The following is a 12,791-nucleotide window of genomic DNA, read 5'->3' as shown; positions in this document are numbered from 1 at the left end:
GAGGATTTAACCACCCTATTAGGAGTGGCCTTGTTAGAGGTATTTAGACACTTCAATCTAGAAATGCCACCTTGTTAGAGGATTTACAAATAGATGTTAAGCCAACTCTATTAAGAGATTTAGATCATTGCTACAATGGTTAGAGAGTAACAATGAGATGACCTAATTTTTGATGCAACTATATTGCTGATTTTAGATCTCGATTCTAGCTTGAATGCTTGATCCTTCCTAATCAAATGTATCTTTGTGGCCCCTCAAGGATATTCTGCTTATCCTTCTAATTCGCTTCCTCTAAGCCTCTTCCATTCTTCCATTCATTTACACACTTTAAATCCTCATCTTGACCTTATACTTATATCATACATATTGTCAAGATGGCTTGAATACATCTTAGAATAATTAATATTCATCTCCTCAGTCGGCTAGAACCAACAAACAAATCCAATAAACTCAATTTTCCAAAACAAGAAAATTCTTCTTTAGCTGACCCTACTTAGTAGATGCTAACTCACAAATGATTTTCTTATGTTAACCAAGTGAGCTCGGTTAACACTACATCTTCACAAACTTTCCATGGTACCTAATTGAGCTCAATTAACACTAGTTCCATCCAACTTTCCTTTGTTATCTGAGTGAGTTTGACTAACACTCAACTTCTATGAACTTCTCTTCGACACTCGAGTGAACTCAGTATACACTTTCTTCTAAACTTGGGAAATGCTGGAATGCTTGGAAAACATAGGAAACTATTTTCATTGCTCAACTAAATCATAAAGATATGATATTTTGTGTAACATCAAACACAATACACAATTAACTAATTGTTTTCAACAAACATCGTATTTTTTTACAAGTTCCAAAGCTTGTACTATTAGGATTTGAATCTGATTTAAGGATTGCTTGAGAATATCCTTTAATTATTTCTTCTATAACCTCATAACCAAGAGGGTCAACATACACTACAATGGGTGTGAGTACTTTTACATATGTCAAAACAGTGTCTACCATAAAACATATCTCATCCTTATCCTTCTCAACTATATATTTTGGAAGTCTAGTTCTCTACTTCATCTTTGCCTAAAATATTGTCAAAATAATTAATGTGTTGCTCTGAATCTTGTTAATAGGATGCTTCCTATACAAGTCTATATTTTTTTCCATTATTCCTATCAACTATGGGCATGAATGGAAATCTCTTCAAAATATGGAAAAACATTTATGTGATTAATGACTAAAATCTAAACTATCCATTCATTATTTTGTTTACCCTCTCCAAGTTATCTATCAACTGAATTCTCATAAATTCACATAAATTCACTTGGGTTTTCTCAATACACAACTTGTATGCTACTTGCACAAATAATGATGCCAATTCATCATCTTTGGAACTAGAGCATAACTTTGTAGCAATGATATTATTCACAAAACTTACATCACCCTAATGTATCTTCCTTATGACTATGCCTCTACTATTGTGGGTTGATGACATGTTTTCAATTACAATCTTCTTAACATTATTCTCATTCAGTGGAATTGGTCCTTCATTACATAGTCCAGTTACATTGTGAATGAAATTTGCTGAAATTTTAACTACATTGCCTCTTATCCAAAATTTCTCATCATAAATTCAACTTACGATAATCTTGGTCTAGTCTTCATTGTCAAATTTATGGTAGAACATATACCTCACTACATTGTTCTAACCTAGGTGTTCAAATTCGTCCTTAAATGGCATGGCTTTCTTGTATACCTTTTCAAATTTATTTGATATATCATTTTATCCTACCATCTCAAACTTACAACATGTATAACTCACAATGTCCTCCAAATATAGTATTGCATCAAAAATTTGTGAAAATATGATTGTGGGGTCATCCTCCATCTTAGGTCTTGGGACTTCCTCAACTTTATGCAACATGGATTTTTTTATTTGAACTATTTAAAAACTTAAACTTACTTCAAAAATTTACTATGCAAGAGTGTACATACCTTTAATTCATAATTTAGGGCTTTTTGTACAATTACGGTGAAATGCTTTGATAAAAAAATATTTAAATTGCTAATAATTCACTCTCAATTTTCTTCTTTGTGCTCTTGAACTCCTTTTTTGATCAACTAGTACTCAATTTATTGATCTCAACCATTAAATCCAACTCATTTTGATGTTGCATTAAATGCACAAGTGCACAGGGTTCAAAAAGTTGCTTTCTTTAACTAAAGAACTCTTTCTTGCTTGCACGTTCACATATGAACTTAGTATTACATGTGCAGTTGACCATGGCTTTCTTACATCCATATACACATTTTTCTAACTTTGCAAGGGTTAAAAGATTTTTTGATGTTATTTCCCTTAAGATTTTAAAGAATAAACTACTTAGACTGATAACAATTTTTCTACATATGACCAATTTCATTGCATGCGAAACATTTTCCACTAAATTTCCTTTGCACTCCTTTAGGTTTGTTAGGTTTTTTAGGTGCATCTTCATATTGATTAGGTTCTTCCTTTTTTAGATGTTCTTGTGGTTGTTCGGCTTGTTGGATCACAAGATCTAGTAACTTCATATCTTTTTGATGATTCTCCTTCATAGTGACCAATACTAGTCATTTGATAACTAGGTCTTTGTGTCATGATCTTCTCATCAAGTATTTTAGTATTGGAATACAACTTCTCAAGATATTTCTTTGTCAGTGTAAGCTATCCTTTCACAATAGTATTGTACATTTCAAGTTCTATATATTACAACTTTGTATAGTCTCAAGTTTAGATGTCACCTTACTAAGTTTGAATTTTAGATCTACATTGTCAGATCTCAAATTTGATTGACTTTTATTTTCATCTTCCATAAAACTCATCTTAAGATTAGTGATCTCAAGTTCATGCTTTAGGATCCCATTCTCTTTCTTAAGATTAGAAATTGCACCACCATCCTTGATCTCATGATTTGACTCATTCTTCTTTGAAATAGTGGATTTAATTTTTTTCTTTCAACTTTTGAATGGTCACTTTTTCCTCTTTGTATTTCTTCTTCAAACTATCTCTTTCTTCAATGATCACATCAACTTACTCAAGAGCTTCTTCTAGATAATTTTGGAACTTCTCTACATCCATAGTTATCTTACTCGAGCTTTTAGGCCTCTTCTAAGTAACTATTCTTTGATACCAATTATTAGAAATAGGAATTAATGAGAGGGGGTCGGGGTGGTGAATTAGTATTTCATAACCTTTTGCCCAACTATGGCTATCTTTTACAACCTTAAAACATGCTTATGTGATTATACTAAAAAGTAAACATAGTAAAAGCACAATGCAACTCATAACACCATTATTTGTTAACTAGGAAAACCTTGGACAAGGGAAAACTCTAGTGGGGATGGTACCCATAAAATGATCCATTAATCAAAAGTATCTTGTGAAAGAAATTGACCCGGTTAGGAGTCTATTATATATGTACAGCCTCTTGGTCCTTGTTAGAGGACTAGGCCTTGTCAAAAGCCTCAACCCTATTAGGAGTTGTTATTTCAATTTAAAAATGTATGCAAGGTGAGCTCACTTCCAAAAAATGCAATTACAATGATATATGTTGTATACAAAAGGAGAAAATACATAAACCTTATGACAATGTTGATATCTATAATATTTGATTTATCCTTTCTAGCTCTCAATTCACAACTCTTCATATATTATTTTTCTCTACTTTAACATCAAGTTTGCATCACAAACCATGTATATAAAAATGTCCAAAATTATCATCAAGTAATCACACAGCTTTGCATCTGAAACGATGTCCTTTATACCAAGTTACTATGTCCTATCCACCTTTATGTCTTCACATGTGTCCCAAAATAAAAAAATAACCCTTTCCCACTAAGATTTTACATCTAGGATGTCATCTCTAATTAGTTACTTAATATTTTTGGTAAAAAAAAATAATTCTTTAACTTAAATTATTAATTTCCTTAAATCTATCTTGTTCTCCCTTTACAAACCTATGATTATAAAACCTTTAATATCTTTGTTCGTACTACCCATAATGACCCACACACATTGGTTCAAGATCATGATACTCTTTACTTCCTCCAAGTAAATTCACACATGCCAAAACTATTATTTTGTGGTGATTGATTAGGGAAGTACTGTAATTTTTTATTGGCTACTATTCACCAATTTATGGCCAACATGTTGTAACTAATTTTAACCCTAAAGCAGAAAAATACTTGTATAAAAGGGATTATGGTTAGGGATTGTTTCATAAGGTGTGATGCAAAAATTTCTTCTTGTGGAGGTATTGAGCCATAAGGGATTACAGATTGTAATCAGGTTGTAATCATTGGATCATAATAATGTTGGACTTGCTATTTGGTGGACATAGCCCAAGGATTGGGTGAACCATGTTAAATCTTGGTATCTTGTGTTCTCATCTATGTGATCTATTATTTTCTGATATTGTTTATATTTGCATGTAATTGTTATCTCTATCCATGGTTAAATCCTAACAAAAACTTCATCTGTGAAGTGCACCAACCAAAAAGGTGTATGTGCTAATAAATAAACTCTGTGATACTTAGACAACTTTTTACGTCTTCAATCCAAAACTCTATCTTCATAACATGTTGACTTAATATAGATGACATGTTACCATAAATGACAACCTTAACACATTTCCATACTTACCTCTTAGCCAAATTTTTAATAGGCAAATTATTCTTCACACAATTCTTTGAAGAGATGTCATCTCATGGAAATCCATGATTATGGGATATGCAATAAATGGATATATTCAATATAGGTTGTTTAAACTTGTAAATAAATAGAAATGTGCATTTCTATATGCACAATTCTAGATTTGATAGGATTTTGTTAGTTGGAGGGGAAGACTTCTACTATTAACCACTATGCAAAATTCTATTTATTTACAAGTTCCAACAACCTATATAAATAATATGTCCATGTATAGATGGGTTAGGGGGTTGTGTTTGTGTTGCAACTTAGTACTGTCAGGAATTCATTCTGAAAATATTGGTGCCACAAATTGTGTTGGAGAGGAAGACTTCTACCATTTGATAGGAAACAAACACAATATAACTTCTTAATGATCACTCAAAAAGCATGCTACAATACTGGATATCAATGACTCAATCGATGATCAAAATGAGAATATTTCATAATGATCTAAATTATAAATTAGTAGGAACTTTAATAATTAGAATAGTTCATAAAAAATTGGGTTGAACTTGTATAATAAGAATAGTTCATAATTGATGATATATTCTAAGTATGATTGGCATCCTTTAACTATTCCAATTATGAAATAATAGTTCATAAAAAATTTGCAATGTATGAACTAAAGTATGATTTCTAGTCTTTAATTATCCAATTATGAACTAATAGTTCATAACAAAATTTGTTCTAATTTTTTATGGACATAATGTAATTGGGTTGAACTTTATTATGAAATATTGTAATAGTGAGCTGAATGTAATTGGGTTGTACTTAATTATGAACTATTCTAATCATACTTTAGTTTGTACATTGCAATACTGTGATGAACTATTTCTAATAGCTAGCCTAATTTAATTGAGATTATATTGTCTTAGAATTGAACTATAGAAACTTGATGATCTTTGAAGAACTTCAATGACACATGTATCTTCTTCACTTTTTTACTTCTTTTATAAATTGAAATCCTTAATTTAGATTACACAAGGATATAAAGAGGTTTCAACATGGATTATAATGCTATTATCATTAAATATGTTGATCCAATAAGTAGTATTGAAATCCTTGATTATAAATAAAATATCAATAATGGTTTAATTTTTATACTCTTTTATGTCATTAACTAAAATATGGATGTGTTGTTTATATGGGTTTTTTTTTGTGTAATCACGAGCCTTTTCACCTTGATGAAGGTATTTTAGGTGGATTAGGTCATGCCCATGTTCTATGCCCCACTTTTATTTTCCACTAAATATATAGGAATGAATGTTAGATGTTAATAGAGAATTTAGAGTTATGTTGGGAGGGGGATGGGAGGGGGAGTTGATCTTCCACCTTCACATGGTTGGTCCTATTAAGTACAGAATAGTAAACTATTCTTGAAATAAAGAAAAGCTTAATACAAATCCCCTTCTCAAACTATAATTACACCAAAATTTTACCCCTTATGACATGTATACCCTCTCCTTCTCCCCTTTTTATTTTGCACAAAACCCCTCAACTAGGCCATTCTACCAATTCTTTAGCTCGAAATAGATAGATTTTGATATGAAATGGGAGGTTCTATTCAATACTTTATTTCCATTATTTATGCACCGAAAATTAGTTTAAGGTATGTTTTTGATTAGATAAACAGGTTTTATAGGGACCCTGAAACCCAAGAGTTAAAACATTAACAAGGCTGAAAACAAGCATGAAAAGCCCAGCCAAAAGAGTTCAAGTTCAAAGGTCGATAATAAGCACAAGGCCCAGCCAAAAACCAAAGAACATAGAAAAGGCCAAGAATAGAAACAACAAGAACTGACAAAGGCAAAAGCCCTGACAAAAAGCCAAAAAAAGGCACTGATAGAAACAAAAGAACAGGCAGTGGATTAGTGCTCATTTTTTCTCTCTAGCTCTTGCATGACCTGAGCAGCCTCATAGGCCATCTAGTTCTCCTTAACCTCCTGTTGGTGCACCCTTTGATCCTCCTGGTCCTGACCATTGTTGATGTTGTCCTTTGTAGGGTCGACCACTAGTCTGGCTTTTTCCCTGTCTTTTCCTTCATCATCTTCCTTCATAACTCTGTCTTTGATCTAGCTAGTTAAAGATATGGTGTTGTTGTTAATGGAGCTTAGTAGCAAAATAATTTGGTTAGAGAGATTGTGATTATAGATCTTGAGGTTGTTAATCCTTCTCTTCGCTAGACTAAGCCTTTTACTATGACCATCTCTATTATCAGAATCTACTCCATTCCTATTTTCCTCCATATGACCCCCTGCTCTTTGACCTCCTCTAGCTCATGGAAAAGCCACTTGATTGATCTGAAGTTATCAATCATACTGTTGCAGGCATTGTTCAAGAGGTTCATCCTAGTTTCCCTTGCTTTATTCAAAATAGCCACAATTATCGAGTCTATGAGTTCTTCAAGCTGTGGCCCTTCTTGGTTTTCCATGAGGACCTGTGGGTTAATGGCCTCTCTAAAAATGACCATTTTTGAGTTCCTAACATTAAATTTTTTCCAAGCTTTCCTCCTATCTTTAACCTGCACCTCCCCTCCCTCAGTCTCAGAATCTATTTTTTGTTCCTTAGGTTGGGCTTGAATATGGATAGGAGAAAGAGGTAGCAAAGACATATCCAATTCTTGTTGCATTCTCTCATCCTCCAAACCCTCCCTCTTACGTTTCTTCCCTCCCTAGTCTTCCTTGTTTTCCTCCTACATCTCCTTTTCCTCCTCTTTCATCTCCACATCCTCCTCATCATCACTGTCAAAATTTTCATCCTTCATAGGTTGTTTGTGCCCATGAACCCTAGGGCTTTTTCTACTAGGGGTTATGGAAGAAGGAAAATTCTTGACCTGATGGGTGACTTTTTTACCAGTGGAAGAAATCCCACCATCCTTAGAGCTTAAGCTTTGAATATCATCTGAGTCTAAAGAGAACCTAGAACTTCTAGACATCACATTCTAAGTCTGAGGGGGGAAATTGCTTATTTTTTGAGCCTTAAAGTGCTCATGAATAAGCAACAAGAGCCCCTCATGTAGAGCAGGGTTATCAGTGGGATTCTTTTTGAAGTTATCCACCACCTTGCTCATGGAAGTTAACAAGTAAAAAGGAAAATAAATTTTACAACTATGTCAAAAATGATTTAAAAGAACAAAGTGGTGGGTACGAGCCTGATCAAACCTAGGGTCCAGAGTAATATACTTGATTATAGCTCTCAAAACATGCCTCCACAATTTCTTCATGGTATCAGGAACATAGTATGTGTCAATCTTCTTCAGGGCTTTCAGTTCCTCCACATCCTTCACAAAATCCTGCACAGTGTTAGCCAAAAGCTTCTTTTCCCTGAAGAACTTAAAACCCTCAATCAGGATTTCAAAAATGATTGATATCACCTTCTTAGTGATCATGAAAGAAATCCCATTCACCTTTACTCTGCCATTCTTCCATGATCCAACCATATTGTTGGTCACCTCCTGATCAAATCTATGCAATTTTGTAATGTATCTGGTAATCCTGCCTTGATCCAGCTACTCCCAAAAAAATTTCTTGCTCCTCCATTTCTCTATTTCCCCCACCGGATCCTTTCTACACCTTTCACCTACCATATCTACACTCTGCATACCCTCAATTCTCATATGCATCTTGCACTATAACTGATAGGAACCTCTGTGTATGAGCAGAATGCAAAAAGAATTAACCTTTCTATTGCTCCTATTACAAATGCAAAAAATGACACACAAAGCATGTCGAGTAGTCTTTAATAAATTAAAGCAATCATGATTTCCCATGCTACCTTTTTGGGAAGTACCCTTTCCCCTTAATCCATTCATGCTCATAATTACACATTGATCTTCTATGTACTTCCTTGGATCTTGTCCAGTTCAATCATGCTTTTGACATCTGCCAAAAAACTATTTCTAGGATGCCATGTCATTATTTGGTTTGCGTCAACCCCTATATTAGCAAACCTGTTGGCTACTGGGTTAGGTTCATGCAATATATGAGTGACATGGACTCTACTGAATTTGGCAAGAGTCTCATGTGTCTCATCAATAAGATTTGCAATTGACTATGATGGCTGAGAGTTTCCTTTAATACATTTTATAATTTTGTTTGATTCCCCTTTAAGCCAAAGGTTAGTAACTCTAATTTCAAAAGCCAGTTTAATAGCATTACATGCAACATTTTCTTCTGCAAAGTGGTTGGTTTGAAATCCTAGTGGGAGGGAAAAGCCACAATACCATTGCCATTTTCATTCCTTATTATGCCTCCACTTCTCAAGGAGCTAGGATTTCCCTTGGAAGCTTTGTCAAAGTTGGTTTTATGCCATCCTTCCAGGGGGAGAAGTCATTTGGCTTCCTATCTTTTCATCTTTTTGTCTTTTGCCTTTTTCTTTTTTCTGCCACCTAATTCTATATCTCCCGCTTTCCTCACCAAATAGTTTTCCTTAATGTTAGCAAATATTTTCTTCCCTATCACTATAGTCAGCTCCTCTTAATCTCTAAAGATTCTATTATTTCTCTGCTTCCAAATGCTCCAACAGAAATGAGGCAGGATCTAGGAACTTAATTCCTAAAGATTAGACCTATTGAACATGCATTTCCATTGACAAAAGAGATCTAGAAGGTTAAAAGGCACACACCAACTGAAGCCCAAGTCCTGGGTGAGGAAAACCCAAACCCCCCTTGAGAAGGAGCAATGAATGACCAAATGATTTCTAGTCTCCATCTGATCTTTACATAACACACATCTGCTGGGCATAATATGACCTCTTTTAATGAGGTTATACTGGGTGAGGATTTTGTCCTGTAGAGCCAGCCAATAGAACATATTAATTTTTGGAGTGAGGCCAAGGAGCCAAGCCCTCAACAGAGGAGGAACTTCATTTAATCTCCAAAGGGTCGAATACCTAGAGGCAACAGTATATATCCCATTGGCATTATCTCCCCCAACCAATTCATCCCTGTTGTTATTTAGGGCCATAGAGTTTAGCATTATCATAGTAGGATTAAGATCTTCAAATATGATAGAAAGGTCTATCCATCCTTGGTCATTCCTATAGTTACTATTTTTTTTCCCAAAATGGTTGATGTAGTCATTCAGCCAGACCTCATAGCTGGGGTTGTTCATAAGAGGGCCCTGAATAAGCCAGTTATTGGACCAGAACTGGATATCCTCCCCATTTCCCAATTTTTCAAGAGACTCTAGAATTTTCCATGTCCCTGGCTTTTAAAAAACCATTCCAAACAGCGGATCCTCTTGGGATATCTTCACTGGAGAGGGAAAACTATTTAGAGGGCCTCTTTATATACTTGTTTACCAAAATGTCTCTCCATTCCCCTATGCTGCTGAAGATATGCATTTTAAGGTATGTTTCTCTCCTCATTATTGATATTTTCAATCTCTTTATCATGCATTTTTCACTTTCTTAGTTTATCATTTAATGAAATTGATATTTTATAGGGATGACTATCATAGAGTAGCAATTGTTTTGGCTTCAACATTTGCACTATCATAGTCAATAAACTATTTGCATCCATTATTTGTGCACCAAAAATCAAAGGTATGTAACTTTATCACTTGTAACTATCATTACAAATAGTACAAACCAAAGTTATTTGGGGATTGAGCAAAAAAATTGTAAGAAAAATTATGCCAAAAGAGAATAAAAAAAAACGGTGCATGATTATCATATGCTCTTTTTTTCATAAATTTTCTTGCATTCTATGATTTCTACTGAGAACAAAATCCTAAACTAACAAGGTAGTTCATCCAAAAGCAATTATAATTGGTTGAGGTATGTTTAAATACCTTATTTCACATGTTATTGAATGTTATGTTTTTATGTTTTAGTGTTAATGAATGTTAAAGAATGGATGAATGTTACATGTTAGTTTTCGATATTATGAAATTACTTTATGGATGCTCATAACTTTTTTTACTTTATGTGATAATGAATGAATGTTATATTTTATTAATGGATGAAAGAATGAATTAATGTTAATGTTAACAAGGAATTGAGAGTTATATTAGGAGGTGAGGGGGTTGGGGGGAGGATCAACATACATATTTATTTGTAAGTTTTATGAAATGTCATTGTTCTTATCAAATTAGCTTACATATATTTCTTTGCTTGACATAGTTCTTGAAATGAAATAGGCGTAAAGTATGAGATAATAACTTAGAAAGTTAAATGGAAAGAAACTATTTCAAGAACATTACCTTAGCATTATGTTTATCTTAGAAGCCCGTTGTGAGAGAAAACTTCCATTAGTAAATTTAGCAAGTATAGTTCAAACTCTACAATGCCTTGTTACAAGGTAAGAAAGCTTAAAAGTCTACTGGTGAAAATATACAATGAAGTAAAATATGAATGCTTCCCTAAGGACCCAAGCTCACTCTTTTTCTATGAACTAATTTGGATTTCACATTCCAAAACTCTCTTAACACTTATTAGGGGAAAAAAAAAATTAATGTACTATTGTGGCATAGACTATAGTAACTCTAGCAAGTAGTATATTTTAAGCCCAAGAAAAATATGTGTTTCAAAGGTTCTTTGCAACTTTTGCCAACTGACTAGTTTTTGTGTCATATTTATCTTAGTCAAACTTTTAAATACCTCATTGTAGTCAGTAATATAATGTACATGATGTTATGTCTCATGGAAGCATCCACACACCTACCCTTGTCCAAATCATAATAGCAACACCTTTTTGGTATATATAACTAGAACATAATTAACATGGACCTCCTTTTCTATGATTAAAAAATTAATAAATCCATAATGTATAATCATATTTCTTATTATTCTATATTTTTTGAACATTTTGATCAAGTTAGTGCTCTTTGTTTGAAGTCTGGCAACCTTTGCATAGTATAATTTTGTCAGGAAAAATGTTTTCTAGTTAATAATTTTTGCATTGATAGTGGTATAATATTCTCCCACCACAACTATTTTTATTAAAATTTGACTTTAAAAAAAGCATGAATGTTATAAAATAACATGCAAATGGTTATATGAGGAGTGTTGATTCTACATCTGGGAAATATCAAGCATAAGGTCCCATTATTGGAATGAGAAATAGCTTAAAGATATTTATTTAAGAGATTGATAGAACTGTGTTAATCTCTTGTCTAAATGTCTTTAAGTTAATTTTCATTCCAATATTGTGACTTTAAGCTTGATATATGTCACTTTTATTTAATGAACAATCCCCATTCAATTATTTGTACATTATTTTTTTTAAATTCTTTGATTTTTTAGTAATTTTTAAAAAAATTATTTATGGCAGAAGAATAACATATCATTACCAACATGGAATTCATTAACTGGAAATTTTTTTCCTAACACAATTATACTATTATCATATCATCAGATTTGAAATGTAAAATAAGAAAAAATTGACATTGTGTGTGATGTGAATGTCATACATTTGACGACATCCTCATTAGAAAATATAACTCAATATCATCTCACAACTGACAATATGACACCCTAAGACCAATAGTAACATTAATGGTCATGTTGCTTTTAGAACCTACTTAATTGTGACCTACCGATGATATTTGGAATTGGTGTTGTGACAACATTTAAGTTCATCCCAAAGTTCAACGATGGCTTTTTAAGTAAAACATCTGATAATTTTCCATCACCTAGTGCGACAAACTAGCATTAGAAAATGGGCCCATATGTAGTAGCAATAGATCTGATAATTTCCACTCATTCTTATCATTAAAATAATTATAAAACAAACTTTAAAGGTTTTCTCTTTACCTTTATTTTTCCTTTCAGAATATTTACTTAGATCTAGCTTTATCTTTTTCATTCATCTACCGCTTTCAAGGATTTAGATACCTTTCCCCTATTCTTCCTAGACCTAGTTTGTATTTATGCTCCTTCTTTATTTGGATCAACATTGATCTTTCTAGATCTAGTTCCCTACAATTATGATTGAAATGAATCTTTCCCTTGATTACCCTCCTTCTATATGTGTGTGTGTGTGTGCGCACATGTAGATTATGTAAAAAACTTAGGCTTTTATCATTGACTCACATTTCCTACATTAGATTTATTGGTGAACCCTACT

Source organism: Cupressus sempervirens, chromosome 4 (genome assembly GCF_028749045.1).
Source record: "Cupressus sempervirens isolate cs-2001-9-10 chromosome 4, ASM2874904v1, whole genome shotgun sequence".
Taxonomy (NCBI): Eukaryota; Viridiplantae; Streptophyta; class Pinopsida; order Cupressales; family Cupressaceae; genus Cupressus; species Cupressus sempervirens.
Note: the sequence above shows the minus strand (reverse complement) of the source record.